Raw genomic sequence first — 20,112 nt, 5'->3', positions numbered from 1 at the left:
CTTTGTAGTGTCTTTCGTCTGAAATTTTGGTGCCTTGGTGAAATGCTTATGTTTCATGCTCTTATTAACCCGTCTTCACAAATGTTGGCCAAGATGGATATATGTCATTGGCGAGATAGTAACATTGGTCATGCTGGTGGCCATTCACATTGAAGTTGCAAGGTGAAGTATTACCCGCTAGCCTTGCAAATAGATGAGATATCTGCAATACATTGGTGTTGTTGTGAGATCTAGGCAACCCAAAGTAGCAATGCTAGATCCATCAATCTTTGAAGGCAAAAACTTTCAATTTTTTGTTGGATCCTTGCAATGCCCCATGATTTGGCCGTGCTAAACTGCATGGCAACTCTTCCACCTCTAATGCATACACAAAGACGCATCCACCCCTCGTCCTCGAGTTGTTGCTTCGACTAGTTAGTGAATGCATGGCAAAGGTAACAAATCCTTCTTCAGCACCATGACTAGGTCTGACAACCAGTCCGAGTGCATGACTGCTCGGGTGAAGCCGACTTCAAGCAGCTTAGCCAGCTCTTCATACATATCCTTACGCTTGGGTACTTAGAATCTGCACAAGGCATGTTTCACTGGCTTGGAGTCGAGAATGATAATCAGGCCATGCTCCGCAAACTCCCTTGGGATCCCTTGCATATCAGAATGATGCTAGGTGAAGATCTACCAATTCTCACAAAGGAAGTCATGGAGCGCGCTTTCCTATTTAGGGTCAAGGCCTGATCCTATCAAGGACATCTTGGATGGGTCCTCGGAATGGACATGGATCTCGGTGTCGAGGGAACCCTAATCACCGAACTACTTGGGTTTGGTGGGTCTCGGCATCGAGCGAACCCTAATCACCAAACTACTTGGGTCTCGGGGGCTCGATGTCGATGAAACCCTAATCACCAAACTACTTGAGTCTAGGGGGCTCAGCATTGAGGGAACCCTAATTACCACCATCTATCAAGATATATATAAATTCAATCACCATATATCGTCCATCTGCCAAAGCAACATATATCATGATATATATAACTTCAACCACATCTATGATCCATCTGTCAAAGCAACATGGATCAAGAGTTATAACTCGAACCATCTAACATAGCATACTTAAGCATAATTAATAGATTATTACAAACCATGGATTCTTACAGGTGCATAATTAATAGGTTCTTGCATTACAACATAGCTACAAACCATAGCATAGAGGAGTTCAACATAGTTCACAACTAGTAGATCCATACATCACACTTCGATACACCACCATTCTTCACAAAATGTTAGCAAAGCATACTCTTCTTCATCTACCCAGTTCATCTTCATCTTCATCTAGCTCATTCCTCCAAGATGTCATGGATCAATGATACGTCTCCAACGTATCTATAGTTTTTGATTGTTCCATGCTGTTATATTATCAATCTTGGATGTTTTATAATCATTTTCTAGTCATTTTATATCATTTTTTGGTACTAACCTATTGACATAGTGCCAAGTGCCAGTTGTTGTTTTCTGCATGTTTTTTTACATCACAGGAAATCAATATCAAACGGAGTCCAAACACAACGAAACTTTATGGAGATTTTTTTTGGACCAGAAGGAACATAACGGGCCCTGGCTGCGCCTGGGGGTGCTCCGAGGAGAGCACGACCCACCAGGGCGCGCCAGGAGGCCCAGGCGCGCCCTGGTGGGTTTTGTGCCCACCTCGGGTGCCCCCCGGACCGCCTCTTTGCTCTATAAATACCCCAATATTCCCCAAACCCTAGGGGAGTTGACGAAATATTCATCCAGCCGCCACAGACTCCAGAACCACCAGATCCAATCTAGACACCATCTCGGATGGGGTTCACCACCTCTATTGGTGCCTCTCCGATGATGCATGAGTAGTTCTTTGTAGACCTTCGGGTCCGTAGTTAGTAGCTAGATGGCTTCCTCTCTTTGTCTTGATTCTCAATACAATGGTCTCTTGGAGATCCATATGATGTAACTCTTTTGTGGTGTGTTTGTTGGGATCGATGAACTTTGAGTTTATGATAAGATCTATCTTTTTATATCCATGAACATATTCGGGTTTCTTTGATATCTTTTATGCATGATTGCTTATAGCCATGTATTTCTTCTCTGATATTTGGGTTTTGTTTGGCAAACTTGATCTATTTATCTTGCAATGGGAAGAGATGCTTTGTAGTGGGTTCGATCTTACGGTGCTTGATCCCAGTGACGGAAGGGGAACCGACACGTATGTATCGTTGCTACTAAGGATAAAACGATGGGGTCTATCTCTACATAGATAGATCTTGTCTACATCATGTCATCATTCTTATTGCATTACTCCGTTTATCCATGAACTTAATACACGAGATGCATGCTGGATAGCGGTCGATGCATGGAGTAATACTAGTAGATGCAGGCAGGAGTCGGTCTACTAATCTTGGATGTGATGCCTATGTAATGATCATTGCCTGAATATCATCATGATTATTTGAAGTTCTATCGATTGCCCAATAGTAATTTGTTCATCCACCGTTTGCTATTTTTCTCGAGAGAAGCCACTAGTGAAACCTACGGCCCTCGGGTATCTTTCTCATATTATTTGCCTTTGCGATCTATTTTCCTTTGCTTTTATTTTCAGATCTATTAAACTGAAAACACAAAAATACCTTGCTGCAATTTATTTTATTTGGCGTTCGAACTACCAATATTTATAACTCTCTCACGTCTGTTTGCCCATCTTGGGCCGCCGCTACCCTAAAGGGATTGACAACCCCTTTTACACGTCGGGTTGCGAGTAGTTGTTATTTGTGTTCAGGTGTTGATTACGTTGTGTTGCTTGGTTCTCCTACTGGTTCGATAACCTTGGTTTCACACCTGAGGGAAATACCTATCGCCGTTGTGCTGCATCATCCCTTCCTCTTTGGGGAAATACCGACGTAGCTTCAAGCGACATCAAAAGGAATTTCCGGCGCCGTTGCCGGGGAGGATCATCTACATATACCAGGTTCCCAATCACAAATCTCATCTCCTTGCAATTTACATTATTTGCCATTTGCCTCTCATTTTCCTCTCCCCCACTTCACAAAAATTTGTCGTTTTATTCGCCCCTCTTTTCCCATTCGTCGTTTTCTTGCCGGGTCTGTTTTTGTGTGCAATATTGTTTGCCATTATTATCGTCATGGATAGTTTTTCTTCTATTGCGTGCACTCCTGAGAACGAGGTTCTCAACTTTAAACAAAGGGGAGGAGAAAATTTAGAAGATGCTTGGTATAGAATTTGCAATGCTCATAATAGATCTATCTGTAAGCAATCTACTGTTGTTCTTGTTCGTTGCTTTTATCTGGGCATCACCACTTGGTATAAATTCGTCCTTGATACGATTACCGGTGGAAATTTCTTGATGTGTCCCTCTCTTGATGCTTTCAATGCTATGGGAAATTTAGTAGGCTCACCACCCCTTATGATTAATGAAACAACTTTGACTCATGAGCATGTTATGGAAATATTAGATGCTATTGAAAAGAAAATGCTTACTGAAGAGCATATTGAAAATTTGGATAAAAAGATGCAAAATTTTGCTACTAAGATTGGGTCAAAAGTGGGAGAAGTTTTTAAGTTGTTAAAGGAAAAGGGGACCATAATTCATGAAAGAATTGAAGAAAGTTCGTCTTAGATTCATAAATTAGAAAAAATCTTTAGTAATTTGAGCATGGCTTTTGCTTCCGCTAAAACTATTGAAAAAACTCCTATAAAGATTGGCAAGACTACTCAAGTTACTAAGAACAAGGGTGCAAGTTTTAGTAATAGTAAAGAGGATCTTAAGATGATTAGCATTCACCCGAATTTTGTTGAAGTTATAAGAGATCCCTTTGGTAAGAATGAATTCTTTAAAATTGTTCCTAGGAGTATTGTCATTGAAAATCTTTATGCTAAATCTATGAAGAACTCTAAGTGCTTGATTGAAGAGTTGAACAAAGATGACAAAACTTAGATCCCTGCTTTATGCCTAGCTAAGGACGTAAAACTATAGCGCTTGTTGGGAGGCAACCCAATGAATAAAATTTATTTTTGCTTTTTGCTTTCTATTCTTGTGTGTTTGCACAATTATGCTACTGTTATGATTATGTTTTCTATGTTTTAATTAGTGTTTGTACCAAGTAAAGCCTTTAGGATCTTCTTGGGTGATAGTTGTTTGATCTTGCTGAAAAACAGAAACTTTTGCGCTCGCAAAAATAATTCTCATTTTAACCAGAGAGTGATAAAATACCCATTCCCCTTGCAGTAGATCAATATACAAATTTCTCAGGTCGTCTTAATTTTTCAGAATTTTTGGAGTTACAGAAGTATTCGAAATAGTCAGATTTCTACAGACTGTTCTGTTTTGACAAATTCTGTTTTCTTTGCGTTGTGTGCTTGTTTTGATGGCTCTATGGTTTTCGTTGATGAGTTTTTGCCATAGAAAAATTGGAATACGGTAGATATAATTCAAGAACAAAATATTAATTGGTTTGATACAACACTTATAGTAGTGATTTATTTTCTTATACTAACGGATCTCACGAAGGTTTTGTTGAGTTTTGTGTGGTTGAAGTTTTCAAGTTTTGGGTTATCTTACAATGGATGAAGGAATAAGGAGTAGAAGAGCCTAAGCTTGGGGATGCCCCGACATCCCAAGCTATTATCCAAAAATGAGCAACCAACTAAGCTTGGGGATGCCCCCGAGTGGCATCCCGTCTTTCTTCTAACGACCATCGGTATTTTACTCGAAGCTATATTTTTATTCGTCACATACTATGTGTTTTCCTTGGAGCGTCTTGTATGATATGAGTTTTTTCTTGTTTTATTTTGTGTTTTAAGTCTTGATCCCTTTCTGGATGCACCTATTTGAGAGAGCCAAAATTATGTCATGACTTGTTATAATTGCTCTCTATGCTTCACTTAAATTTTTTTATGAGCTATGGACTTGCTCTAGTGCTTCACTTATATCTTTTGGAGCATGGTGTGCTTTAGTATTTTTGAAGAAATTCTCTCTTGCTTCACTTAGATTTATTTGAGAGTTAGTAAAAATTTCAAGAAATTCTCTCTTGCTTCACTTAAATTAATTTCAGAGAAAGAAAGAAATATTATGCTCATGATCTTCACTTATAATTGTTTGAGCTTATGAAAAGCAACACATGAAAATTAGTCCCAAAGTGATAGATATCCAAGAAGGATATAATAAAAACTATCATGAAGATCATTGGACAAAATAAACTCGATTCTTAGTAATAGTTTTGAGATATGATGATCTGATATGTGAGTTATGTTGATGAGTAATTAATTATGCTTTAGTAAGAATATTGGTGTTAAGGTTTGCGATTCCCTATGCAAGCACAAAAGTCAATAGTCATGCAATGAAAGTATATCCTACTTGTGGTGCATTATTCAGTGTTAGTTATGCTTAATGCTCGCTTATGAGATTATCTGTTTCTTGGTTGGTCGCTTCTCAATCTTTTGCTAGCCTTCATTTTGCACTAAGTATGATCTCTAGTTGTGCATCCAAAAGCCTTTAACCCAGTTTTGCCACATGAGTCCACTGTATCTACCTATATGTGGTATTCTTTTGCCGTTCTAAGCAAATTTGCTTGTGCCATCTCTAATTTTTAAAATAAACTTCCCTTTTGTGTGTTCGTTTCGCTCGCGGAGCGGTGAGGGGTGGCTAATATTTTCCATGCTAGATGTGTTATTCTCACGATGAGTGTTTATTCACTTGTCATTGCACAAGAGTAAGGCAAAGGTATTAGGGATGCCCAGTCCCGAAATGAAAAAATGAATTTACTTTATGTTGTCAAATAATAAATTCCTTGGAAAGTATTGGTATGGAAGGCACCATGGATACAGTTAGCCATGGAAAGTGAAAGTATGGTGGAAAAAGGAATAAACTTTATTTTCTGTTTGGGAACCGCCTATGATATATCTAGCATGGAAAGTGTTGTGAGCTCTAAGTCGTTTTTGTTGGTGGGATGGATACACCTCCCAAAATGTTTTTATCTCTAAGTTTTTCGCTTTGAGCTCTGGCACCTCTACAAATCCCTACTTCCCTCTGCGAAGGGCCTTTCTTTTACTTTATGCATTTTTTATTTTGAATTTGAGTCTCCATCTTCTCTTATAAAAGCACTAATGATAACCCACAAGTATAGGGGATCAATTGTAGCCTCTTTCGATAAGTAAGAGTGTCGAACCCAACGAGGAGCTAAAGGTAAAACAAATATTCCCTCAAGTTCTATCGACCACCGATACAACTCTACGCACGCTTAACGTTCGCTTTACCTAGAACAAGTATGAAACTAGAAGTACTTTGTAGGTGTAACGGGATAGGTTTGCAAGAATATAAAGAGCATGTAAATAAAAACTAGGGGCTGTTTTAGGTAAAGAAGCAATAAAGTTAGTATAGCGAGTGTGGAAAAGTGGTGGTAGGAGTTGCGAAATTGTTCCTAAGCAATTGACTACTTTACTAGACCGATAGCAAGTTTTATGTGGGAGAGGCCACTGCTAGCATGTCATCCCTGACTTGGAATTCTATGCGCTTATGATTGGAACTATTAGCAAGCATCCGCAACTACTAACGTTCATTAAGGTAAAACCCAACCATAGCATTAAGATATATTGGTCCCCCTTCAATCCCGTATGCATCAATTTCTATGCTAGGTTGAAGATTCTGTCACTCTTGCCCTCCAATACATAGTCCTATCAACATACAACTAACCCTATGGTGTGATCCACGCGGGCGCTCATATGATGGGCACCAAAGGACAGCAACATAACCACAAGCAAATTAAACCAATCATAGCAGTTCACCAATTACCGATAGGGCAACGAAAATCTACTCAGACATCATAGGATGGCAACACATCATTGGATAATAATATGAAGCATAAAGCACCATGTTCAAGTAGAGGGTACAGCGGGTTGCGGGAGAGTGGACCGCTGTAGATAGAGGGGGTAAGGTGATGGAGATGTTGGTGAAGATTGCGAAGGTGTTGGTGTAGATTGCGGTGATGATGATGGCCCCCGGCGGCGTTCTGGCGCCATCGGAAGCGAGGGGGAGAGAGCCCCCTTCTTATTCTTCTTCCTTGACCTTCTCCCTAGATGGGAGAAGGGTTTCCCCTCTAGTCCATCGCCTCCATGGCATGGGAGGGGCAAGAGCCCCTCCGAGATTGGATCTGTCTCTCTGTCTCTCTCTGTTTCTGCGTTCCCGGATTCTGACCTTTCACCGTTTCTTATATATTCAGAGATCCGTAACTCCGATTGGATTGAAACCTTCGCCCCGATTTTTTCCAAAATTAACTTTCTTGCGGCCAAAGAAGAGCAGCAACCACCTTACAGGGGCCCCACGAGGGTCAGGGGGCGCCCCCTGCCTCGTGGCCCCCTCGGGCACCTTCTCGCATTGATTCTTCTTCCCATATTTCACAAATATTCCAAAAAATATTCTCCGTCCATTTTTATTCCGTTTGGACTCCGTTTGATATGGATTTTCTATGAAACAAAAAACATGCAATAAAAAGGAACTGGCACTGGGCACTGGAACAATATGTTAGTCCCAAAAATAGTATAAAAAGTTGCCAAAAGTATATGAAAGTTGTAGAATATTGGCATGGAACAATCAAAAATTATAGATATGATGGAGACGTATTAGCATCCCCAAGCTTAATTCCTGCTCGTCCTCGAGTAGGTAAATGATAAAAAAGATAATTTTTGATGTGGAATGCTACCTAGCATAATCTTGATCACATAATCTAATAATGGCATGAATATTAAGACACGAGTGATTCAAAGAAATAGTCTATCATTTGACATTAAGACAATAATACTTCAAGCATACTAACCAAGCAATTATGTCTTATCAAAATAACATAGCCAAAGAAAGCTCATCCCTACAAAAACATATAGTCTGGCTATGCTCCATCTTCACCACACAAAGCATTCAAATCATGCACAACCCCGATGACAAGCCGGGCAATTGGTTCATACTTTTTAATGCGCTTCAGCCTTTTCAACCCTCACGCAATACATGAGCACAAGCTATGGACATAGCACTATGGGTGGAATGGAATATGATGATGGAGGTTTTTGTGAGAGGACAAAAAAGGAGAAAGTTTCACATCAACGCGGCTAACCAACGGGCTATGGAGATGCCCATCAATTGATGTCAATGTGAGGAGTAGGGATTGCCATGCAACGGATTCACTAGAGCTATAAGTGTATGAAAACTCAAACTGAAACTAAGTGGGTGTGCATCCAACTTTCTTGCTCATGAAGACCTACGGCATTTGAGGAAGCCCGTCATTGGAATATACAAGCCAAGTTCTATAATGAAAATTCCCACTAGTATATGAAAGTAATAACTCAAGAGACTCTCTATATGAAGAACATGGTGCTACTCTGAAGCACAAGTGTGGTAAAAGGATAGTAACAATGCCCCTTCTCTCTTTTTCTCTCATTTTTTGTTTTTTCTCTTTTTTTGTTTTGGTGGGCTTCACTACAAAAAAAATACACTTCCGTGATGATACGTGTTTGTCACAGTAGGTCACGTTTTCTGTCATGCATGTACATCCATGACAAATTTATGACAAAATCAGATAGTCACACATGTGCTGTCGTAGAAGTGTTCCATGACATTACCAAAATTATCACCACGGAAGTGTCCACTTCCATGACGATAAATCGTGCGTCACAGAAGTGCTTTCGTCAAGGGTGACCAACATGTGGCATCCACCATAACGGAACGCCGTTAAGCTATCGGGTCCGGTTTTGGATCCGATAACCCGTTAACAGCCCGGACCAATGGGGATTTTCCACGTCTAAAATCATCATTGGCCGGAGGAAACACGTGTCAGCTCCGCGTTGGCACAGGTGTCACTCATCCAATGGGCGAGATGCGCCTATGATATGTTAACACGTGGACCGGCCCAAAAGTGGCCCATAAATTTTAAATGGGCCGGCCCAACTAAAGGCCCACAAGATTTTGCGGACCATAATGGCCGGCCCAGCTAAAGGCCCACAAGATTTTGTGGGCCATAATGGGCCGGCCTAGTTAAAGGCCCACAAGATTTTTGCGGGCCATAATGGGTCGGCCCATGTGAAGGCCCACAAGATTTTTGTGGACCATAATGGGCCGGCCCAGCGAAAGGCCCACGAGATTTCGCCGACATTAATGGGTCGGCCCAGCTGTAGGCCCACAAGATTTTGAGGACCCTAGTAGGCTGGCCCATTAACTGGCTGCCACGTTCTGGGCCTAATAATGGCCCATATGAGATCCGGCCCATTAAAAGCCTACCACATTCTGGGCCAAATTACGGCCCAGATCAGGTCCGACCCTTTAAGAGGCTTTGGGATAAATTATGGGCCATATCAGATTCGGCCCGTCAACTGGACGCCATGCTTTTTGGCCCACTTGCTAAAGGCTCATTTAGTAATTTAGCCTGATATTAGTTTCGGCCTGTAAGGTCCCGTTTAACATTTTGGCCCTATATTAACTTCAGCTTGTTAAAAGCCCGTCATATAGTTGGGCCTAACTACGGCCCAGTTTGCATCCGGTCTGCTAGCAGCCGATAATCTGATTGGGCCAAACAAGTACCGAGACAATTTTGGCTTGTTATAAGCCCATGATTTGATTGGCACATTCATGGGTCGGGGTCTATTTCGGCCTGCTGCCGGCCCGTGAGTTGTTCGGCACGTTTCAGGCCTAACCTACTTTTCGGCCTCCTAAAGGCCCATTGAGTTTTCTTGGGAAAATAGGGCCGGCGGTTTACTTGGCCTATTAAAGGCTCGAATCTACTAGTGGGCCAGTTTACATTTAGGCCTGTTAACGGACCAAGATGACGGGGCCCATGATGTGAATCATACAGGTGATTTGCATGACGTCCATTTGGCCGGTTTACTGTGAAGACAGGATATATATACAGTAAAATAACTGCAGCATCGTTAATAAGAAAAAAAAACCTAGACTATACAATAAAGAAATTACGGCATATTACATCCATTGGGCATCAAAGTTCGCCACTATGATAATAAAGCACAAGCAGACAGCAGATTACATACACTGGGCATCAAAGATCGCCACCAGTGCAACTAAACACGCTGACAAAATAATATACAAAACTGACAGCACTTCAATAGTGTTCAAGAAAGGTTAGCCCTGCTCGAGAGCTGCAGCGCAAGCAGCTGAGCAAGCTGGTGAGACTCCACTTGTTTGACACTTATACCCTCCTCACTTTGAAAGATAAACAAGTAGACAAATGGCAGGTTTTGCACATATAAGTATCAGTGCTGACAATTCATCACATTTCTTACTGACGAATAAAGTGACACAGTTTAAAATAGCATTAACACAATATGGTATTGTTCAGGTCAAGACATGGCAGGAAATGACATTGTGAAGGAGTTGGCAGCTTCACGACACCACTGGATTACAGATCAAGAACTCATAAGTATCAATGGTTAGTGTGCTGTCAATTTATCCCATTTTAGATTGGCAAAATAAGATCACTTGCTCTGTATAGTTTAATTTACATGGTATGAAGAAGGAACTTGGTTGTACAACTGAAAACTTAAATTGAGAAGGACAAACTTTTGTTTATGAACTGGAGTACATAATAAACTTTAAACATGTAATTTGATGCAAACACCAAAAATAAATAGCTGTTGCAGTCATGCCTAACCAAATATATACAACAAAGTTTGAAGGCTTGAGAAGGACAAACTTACATTATTGGTGAAGGCAGACTCTATAAAGCCCTTGTCCATGCTGATGGGGGGGCAATTCAAGAAGTTTACCACAGAATCTTCTTTGCCTTTATTCTACATTTTGTTAAGAGTAAATATAGATGTGACAATATAAGAAAAAATGGAGAATATTTAAGATAAGATGAAGAGTGATGCTACATAACCAAGTAGCTATAAATGTAAGTACAACGATAGCGGCAAAAGGTACAGCCAAGAGCAATGCAGAGCTAAACTTCTTCAGTACCATCGGTGTTATCCAACCTTATGGTAATACTAAATGTAGATCTTATGTGTAGAAAATGGAGGGCAAAGGAAAATAAGATGCAGAGTGATGGTACATGAACAACTACCTATCAATATAAGTACACTAATAAAGGACATCAGGTACTTACAAGAACAGTGCAGAGCTAAAAAATTTCATTGGCATTGGATATATTCTACACTAATGTAACCATTCATATAGATCAGATAATTTGGAGTGAACAATTGATAAGCAAGCTATCATGCATACTGCTGTCACATAATGAACCAGGTATGTATGCAAGCACAGTGATACAGGACAACAAGTACTAACAAGAGCAAAGTAGCGGGCAGCATATTTGCGATATCCTGTCATTCTTTTTAAACTGGAATTCTTTTTCGAGCAGATTTCCTGCAAAAAAGATCCGTAAGGCACATGCGGAAAAATAGAAGTTCAAATTGTCATGCGATATCATAGACAGTACCTCATCCTCGGAACGAGACCAGTGCATAACAAGGTTTTTCCATTCAATGTCTTCTAAATTTAGCACAGGAGACTTCACCAGAAATTCGTTTATAGACTTGCCATCAAAGTGTGATTTCCTCAGGTAACACTGATACTGCTGCAATGCTTCCTTGAAAAGCGCAAGCAAGCTTTGCTCGTCATGACTATCCAGATTGACCATCGCCTACTTACAACAATGTAATGTAAATCATTGATGTGTTCAATCAACAGAAAACAGGAAAATAATCACCATGAATAATAGCACTTACACGTAAGTGGGACAGGAAGATGTGAAAATGGTGTTTGTCTTCACTCTAATCTTCCCATGATGGGAATATATGCATGTAGTCCCTAACAACATTGAAAGCATTGTATTTTAAACTGGGAATAACTGGAATGGGGTTCCAATCTGCAGGAATTGGTCGTCTCTGTAGTTGGGATAGGTCTTTGGCCGGTGGACTTGTTGTACTTTTTGCTGGAGTGGGATTTTTCTATGGTACGGCTGGTGTTATGGCAACTGAAATCTGCATACCATTTGCTGGAGTGCAGGTCCTGTGTGGTGCGACTAGTGGTGTGGCCAGTGAAGTACGGGTATAGTCTGCTGGAGTCGGTCCTACGTTTTGTGTCACTGGTTGTACATCCAATATAAGTGGGGTGCTCTCTGATTTCTTTGGCACAACCACGTTTTTCAAGGACTTTGCTGGTGCTCATTCAGGTTCGGCAATCACCCTCTTCCTTTTTGATGTCTGATGCACAAGAATGGCATTTGAGTGGGAAAACGTGGTATGATGACAGATGGAATATGTATTGATAATTGATGGGCATGGCATCTCGACATATATGATGAGTAAACTAAGCAGATGGCGGTGCAACAAAGTAGAAGAAATGCAAGACAACATATGCAAGATATGCGCAATCAATAAAACCTTGACAAAATAGAACATGCACCTTGATGGGTGAACATGACAGGCCATCTGCCTTTGACTCCTCGAGGTTAGAATAGTCATTAGGATCATATTCTGAACAAGAATCAACAGGTGGTGAGCGTATGAGTTTCATTGCATCCAAAATGGCACTCAATGCCTTGGTGCCAATTTTGTAAGTCATTGCGGTGTTTAGCTTCAAGAGTGGACTGCTGCTAGTGCGACACATAGCAGCTACACAGATCATAGTGTAGATATAACGGGAAAACCGTAAGCATCAGAGTAAAATCAGCAAAGTGGAACTTGCTGGAATATATGTGCTAGTATTGTCGGTACGGCTAGAAAGCCTTCGGATACCAGCTCTCTTCAACTGAAGGTGTGGTACTGTTAATATCAGTGTAACTCTCAAAGGCGACACAGCTCCCCGCATTTCCTTGCTATTCTTATAGGATTCAAGTGGGCAGGCCACTACAAATCCTATTCCCATGTTTACAAAATCCTACGAATCAAAGAGGCCCGACGAGTTCAAAGTGTCCATACCAACCGACCGTATAGACCTCTACACTGCAAATGTCCCTGCTCATATTCACTACAAGGAACATATTGTACTACTATCATACTCCCTCTGTTCCCAAATATAAGTCTTGGTAGAGATTTCCACTATGGATCACATACAATGTATCCAGATACATTTTAGAGTGTAGATTCACTCATTTTGCTCCATATGTAGTCCATGGTGGAATCTATACAAAGACTTGTATTTAGGAACGGAGAGAGTACTTATTAAAGAAGAATGGAAGAGGAACATGCTAAAGAAGAGCAAGCAGATTTTGGATAATAAAATGTTCGTTGCGCAGTGCCCACACATGATGAAACAGAGCGCATTAAGAAAGCAACTCCCTGCTATCTCTCTATATGTGGTGCACGTGCTTTTTCGAAATTAAAGTAGGAAACTTAGCTGACCAATTAAATGTTATATGTTTTAGTAATATCAGCATAATATCAGATTCGTACTTGGGCAACAAGTTTGGAATTATGAGTGGCACGTTGTTTAGCTTGATGGATTCAGGAGCAGTGCTAAGCAGGTACGATGATGGTACTGAATATAAAGGCATGTCTGCATTTGGGTTAGTCGACCATTTCAGGCGGTTGGATGAAGATCCTACGTCTCCTAACCCTTCTTCTTCCTCGTCTCTGATTCTTCCCATACAGAACACCGCACGGGCCGCCGGCCGGACCATCGGCCCCCACTGCCTGTGTTCCTCTGCCACCCCCACCTCCCCACCCGCGCCCAACCCGCGTCGAGTTTTCTTCGTTCGGCGAGGCCCCACCACTGCCCCCCAACAACCAAAGTCCCCACCCGAGCCCCTTCGTTCGCACCGGCGAACTCCGGCGAGCTCTGAAAAATCGACTGGCCCAATTTTGAAATTTAGTCTACTGTGATTTAACTAGTGTGGAATATAAAAGGCGAAAACCATAAGCATTGGGAGTATAGTGTTGAGTGTGCCATGGCGGATCTGAAGGTGCAAACCGGACAAAGGCAACTTCGCAACCAATATTTGCTCTCAACTAGCAAGTAAGTGATGGACAAGAAATCAGAGTAAAGCAGTGGCGATCTATTTTCTTGCTGTGGTAAATAAGTTGAGCAGATACGAAAGAGTACCGCCTCTGGTGCGGCGTCGTGTATGCATCTGCTGAGAATTTGACGGTGCTGCGGTAGTGATGGCTGTCGGCGGCGTGGAAGCAGATCTAGGAGGGTAGACAGTGGCGGCGGGGCACGGTGGACGAGACGGTCGTAGGAGCGGCGCCGGCAAGGTGGACGACGGCGGGGATGAAGCGAGAGGACGGGATGCAAGGATCCCGGTCCGAAGCCGTGGATGAGAGAGGTCGATCTCTTGTAATGGACGGTGGCGGCGGGGTATCAGCTCTGGCATTGTGGAGGAGGACGGCGGTGGATGGGGTGGCGGACGGAGGAGGCTATGGTGGAGAGGGTGTTTTGGCGCCCACAAAGTACCAATGGGGAAATGGAAGTGGAGAGGAAGGGGGAACCATGTCTTCAGGGTGCGCTTGTCTCAAATGCGAGGAAATTTATAAACTTAGCCCCCGTTTCAAATTTCCTACATCACAGCAATATTAGTCGGTTGGGGATAGGAAGGTAATCTCGCATACACCGAATATTTGCCGACGAGAGTTTGTTTTTGGCGCCCACCGTGTATGAATCGGGGAGGGAGTCGATTTTGGCTGAGGACACAGTGTGTTTTAGCGCCCATCGTGTATGAATCCGGGTGAGAGGCGGTTATGTCACGTTTGAGTGAAATTACAAACCTACCCCTAGTGAAACCTATAAAAATCGAGCAGATAGGCTTTGCGTGGCAGGGATAGGCAGTAGTAATTTTCATCTCGCAGATTTTGGTTTCGGGCGGTTACTGCGACTTTCCCCGCTTCGTTCAAATTTTGCGGAGTGCACGTTTACCGTGCCAACTCAATTCGAATCCTGTTTGTATTCTATTTTTTTCGAGTGGGATCCATTTTCGATTGGAATAAAATTCTATATACATCATTTTTTATATATATACTTTCAAAAGCACAACAAAGAATTATGCTCCTTTATATGTATAATATGATTTACAAATACAATTATCTCAAAATCATAAGGTTGAATTCAAAAAATTAAACCAAATTATGTTCTACTAAAATGTATGGATCAGTAATATCTACATATTAAATAACATAGATGCGCGTGAATTCATATGAGTATGCATGTTTGATAGATCAATTTTGGTTCGAGTATGGATTACATGTATCATCATCTCGAATTCAAATATTTGAATCCCTTTTATGTTCACTCCTTTCATGCCCATCTCTCTCGCATGCATGCTCCTTCATGTAGCTATCACTCTCTTTTCTCCAGCTCACCCGCACGCTCACTTCATGTTTCTCCTATCCTCGCAAACATGGTCTCTCGACGTCTCCCTTGAGAAGTGTCACACTCTCCCTATCATTATACATTACACGGTTTTCATTATCTCCCACGTCTCTACCGTTCTCTCGTATCACTAGGTACATAAGCTTTCTTTTTCACCTCCACACACACAGTCTCCACTCGTCTTTCACTTTGTCTTTCTCTCTATGGGATTCTCTCACACACCCTATATGTCTCTAGATATGAATCATACCACTAAAATTACTCTCTCTCTCTCCTGTAGACACAACATTTGTTGCGGTCTTCTTTTCGTCTCCATCCCAGACTGACATTATTCATTTGTTTACCGATCAGACAAACTCCCCCCTCTCTCTCTATCTCTCTCTCACACACACACACACAACTCCTGCTTCCACTCCCCTTCCCGACTACCATCTCTCTCTCACACACACAAAACTCTCGCTTTCGCACCCCCGTCTCGTATTTCTCTCACAAACATTTATCGACTAGCCTCTAGATAGGTTTATACACCCGCACACTCGTGCTTCCACTATCGCATACATGTCTCTCTCCCGCTCCTTGTATCTATGTAGATTTTTCTTCCCTTCTTGAGACACGCTCTCTCGATCATGCACACACACTATTGCCTCATTTTAAGTTGATACCTCTCGCACACACACTCTTTGTGTCTTTGTCACACATGCACTCCGTCCTCCTCCTCTCTCCCTCTCTCTCACACACATGGGCTTTTTGCAACAACTAGCAAGATGCCCATGCGTTGCACGGAACATGAAGATGCATTTGTATGAGTAGTTTATCTTGTGGGAGAAAAGGATGAACAAGGGAAATCCTTATTTGCAAGACTGGAGAGGGGTGTGGGTATCTTTTTGCAAAATTGCCATAGTTTCCTTCCTATCTGTCAGATATAGATCGGACGGCCTATATTGCAGGATGGCAGGCACACGGTCATCACCAACTATGCTTTTTATAAGAGTAGGGATAAAAACAGAGTTGGTGATGATGGTGGGCCTGCCATCCTACAATATAGGTTGTCCGATTTATATCTGACGGATAGGAACGAAACTATGGCAATTTACCCGCACTCCTCTCCACATTTGCGGATAAGGCCTTCACTCGTTCATCCTTTTCTCCCACAAGATCTTGATGTTTCGTGCAACGCACGGGCATCTTGCTAGTAAGAGTAGAAATTAGACATATACCACTTCTCGAATCTTGAAACTAACAACATTCCTCCCTTATCTCATCAAAACCGCCAAAGGAATATATTTTGAATGAAACATAACATCTTTTAGTGATATACGTATTTCAAAACTAGACTTTTGTTCTATCAAATCGGTGAATATGTATTAATCTACTCAGATCGTGTGGCAACGCATTGGCACATTGCTAGTAGTTATTATAATTTTGTGGACACCAGATAAACGGTGGAGTACATATATGAAGAGAAGAGGCGCATGCACACAGTCGGTCTCTCGTTGTCTCGCACACATGAGTGTTATGTAAACGCAACGTTAACAAATAAACCCTAAAACCCTAGGTGCACGGTTGCTGCATTCGCGGGTATCGGGTACGTGGTGGAGCGCACCTTTGTAGGAATAGTTAGCTCGCGTGATAATTCGATCCGTAGGAGTTGATGGTCGGGACCATAGGTGAACGACTTGGAGGCGGTGGCTCGCCAGTTGCCACAGATCGAGTAGCCATGTTTAAAATATCATTTTAGCGGGGTTAAGAGTTCCGATTTTCAATGGCGCGTTATAAGTACTAAGTAGTTTTTAGAACGATTGGTATGGAGGAAAATGGAATTCATGGTACTACCTACTACGTACCTCCTTAGCGTATGGTTGTATGGGTTTATGTTGCGAGCTGTTGAACCTAGTAGTTCTAGGGCAAATACTATGTTCAGATTTAGATGTTGGTTTTCAGTAATGAAAATTGGAAGGGGGAAACCCTTCTTTGATTAAAAAAACTACTACCTTCATTCTGGTTTACTAGTCCCCATCGTTTTTTGGTCAAAGTTGTCCACGAATTTTACTTGTGAAATGCGAATGGAAAATGAGATTTTGTTATACGCAAACAAAAAGGACTGGAGGGAGTGATTGCTCTGACACGGACGCGACCTCTCATAGCGCAGGCATTGAACCGGCGCGCCGGCCAAGAGGGCCCCACTCGCTGCAGGCCCGGCTCAACACGCCTCCTTGCCGCATGCAACCGGCTTCAGACTGCCCCGCCTGCCTTCATTGAATCCGCGCGTGTGCCGGCAACATGTCCTTCCGCGAGCCGGTCGGCATTTAGAAGACAAAAAGTGACCAAAATATAATTAATTATGCATGGTCTTGACTTGTTGTGCTCGCACTGGTAGCAGGGACTAGAGGTTTTTCTTTATTCATAAGTCTACTCAATTTTTTTTGGCTTTGAAGTGAATCATGGTTGTGGACTTTATGTATGAATGTGGATATATCTGTGAACATGAGTTTGATGTGGAAGTTGAACTTGGAATGTCGGGCTTGCGCGTGAACAATACCATGTCCAATGCTTCGTTTGTTATTGTTTGGAAAGTAATTCCTGTTATTACATGATCCAAAAAAATATATTTTGTGCCACATCAGTAGATGCACAGACATCACAACAGGCATGCTGACTTGATAAACATTTGAACCTAGCTACTATGAAGGAAATTTTGTATTGACAAAATTTTTAGATAGCAGGAGACACCTATCCTGCTCTGCCTCTGCTAGCTTATTTTTGGCTTCTTCCATCTCTTCTTTGGCATGGGTGAAGAGAGCATCTGATTGCTCTTTTCGCTTATTCAGGAACTCAACTACATTCTCAAGGGATGTTGCACGCTTTCTTTCAGCCTTTACTAGAGCCACGAGGACACGAACAACTGACGACTCCACCTGGCTTGTGTGTAATCCAGCATCATCTGGGAATTTGCACCTTGTGTCTAATCCAGCATCATTAGGGAACTGGCACCTTGTGTGTAATCCAGCCTCATTCTGGAAACATGATCTCGAGGTTGACCATACTTCTCTCCTTGCAGGAACTGCATTCTGACATGAAGTTACTTCTTTTTTAGATAATTACTCAGAGCAACCCAGATCCATTTAGTAGAAGCTAGATAAACAGAACTAGGAGAAGTGAATTCAAAAGGAAAAATATATAAAAACAACTACAAGGTGACAACACCCACTTCCTACATCAAGCTAAAAACGAAAGCATTAGGATGATTAAGACTTCTTATGACACATCGTAGAACACGAGGCTTAAGAGAAACAGAAACTACAACATATACACATCGAAGAACATGAGGCTAAACGAAAGTAATTGAAAGGGTGTTCCTTACCAAAGCTCGTTTTACAGGTTCGGTGCAACTCCTCTTTAACTTTCCATGCTCCTTGAAGATGTCCCCAATATCCCGTGTTTGGTCTTCATTGCTCATCTGCATGTTCGCACTCGTGGTTTTAAAATCTCAACATGGCAAGAAAAATATACTACTAGTAATACTCACGCATCTTGTGGGCAACATTAAAGCACTCGTCTGCCATGTTAGAGCATCTCCAACAGAATCGCAATGCGCGGCGCGTTAAAAAAGCGTTTACAGTGCTAAGATCGAGAAGTAGAGATAGAGAGTAGAGGATAGTTCTGTCACGACCGGTTTTCCAATAAAAAAATTTATTGAGAAACCAATCTTTTGAGTCCAGTATGAGAAAAATCCTCCTTACCGGTAGACAAATTCTTGATACAATAAGCCAGTAGCATAAAATATATTACAGGGTCGAGCTACGGTTGCTCAACCAAATTATTACAAGCACGCCAATAATTATACATAATGGTGGACATGACACAGTGGTGTGGAGGCATACTACTGACTCGAGGATAGGGTGGTGGTGGAAAAACACAGCGGGGAGTGAGATACAAGACTCTAAAACTGGCATCTCATCGAGCGTCGAGGTGAGGCTTGATGAATTTATTTGGTAGCGGAAGCGGATATAATACAGTGACCAAATCCAGGGTCGCACGAGACTGACTGGGATTCCTCTAGGCGTCGGACTCGCTATCAAATTCTTCATCCATGAGATCGCCTTCGTCAGCATCTGGCCAAATCAACAAGCCAGGTGAGTACTTTGAAAGTACTCGCAAGACAGTTCGGACGTAAGATATAACAAATGCATGCATGGATGCGTCAATGAGTATTTTAACAATGGCACATTAATTCGCAAGAACAAGACAGGTAGGAAGGGGGTCGGCGGTAGTCCGCTCGAAAACCCAACAAAATAACTATAAACCCAATCGGGTGTCTGAAGCGACACCTCGATAGGAAGATAACTAAATAAAGCACAGCGCAGTCGGGCGTCTAGGCGACACCACATAAAGGGCTTTAAAAGAAATGCCACAGTCGGGCGTCTGAGCGACACCACATAAAGGGCTTTAAAAGAAATGCCACAGTCGGGCGTCTGAGCGACGCCACATAAAGGGCTTTAAAAGGAATGCCACAGTCGGGCGTCTGAGCGACGCCACATAAAGGGCTTTAAAAGGAATTGCCACAGTCGGGCGTCTGAGCGACGCCACATAAAGGGCTTTAAAAGAAATGCCACAGTCGGACGTCTGAGCGACATCGCAGAAAGGGCTTTCATTGAAAGTAAAATATAACAATGCCACAGTCGGACGTCTGAGCGACATCACAGAAAGGGCTTTTATTCACAAGTAAATAATACTCATAATAAATATTCAATTCATGAGAATAAACG

This window comes from Triticum urartu, chromosome 5, assembly GCF_003073215.2.
Source record: "Triticum urartu cultivar G1812 chromosome 5, Tu2.1, whole genome shotgun sequence".
NCBI lineage: Eukaryota > Viridiplantae > Streptophyta > Magnoliopsida > Poales > Poaceae > Triticum > Triticum urartu.
This window is presented reverse-complemented; position numbering follows the sequence as displayed.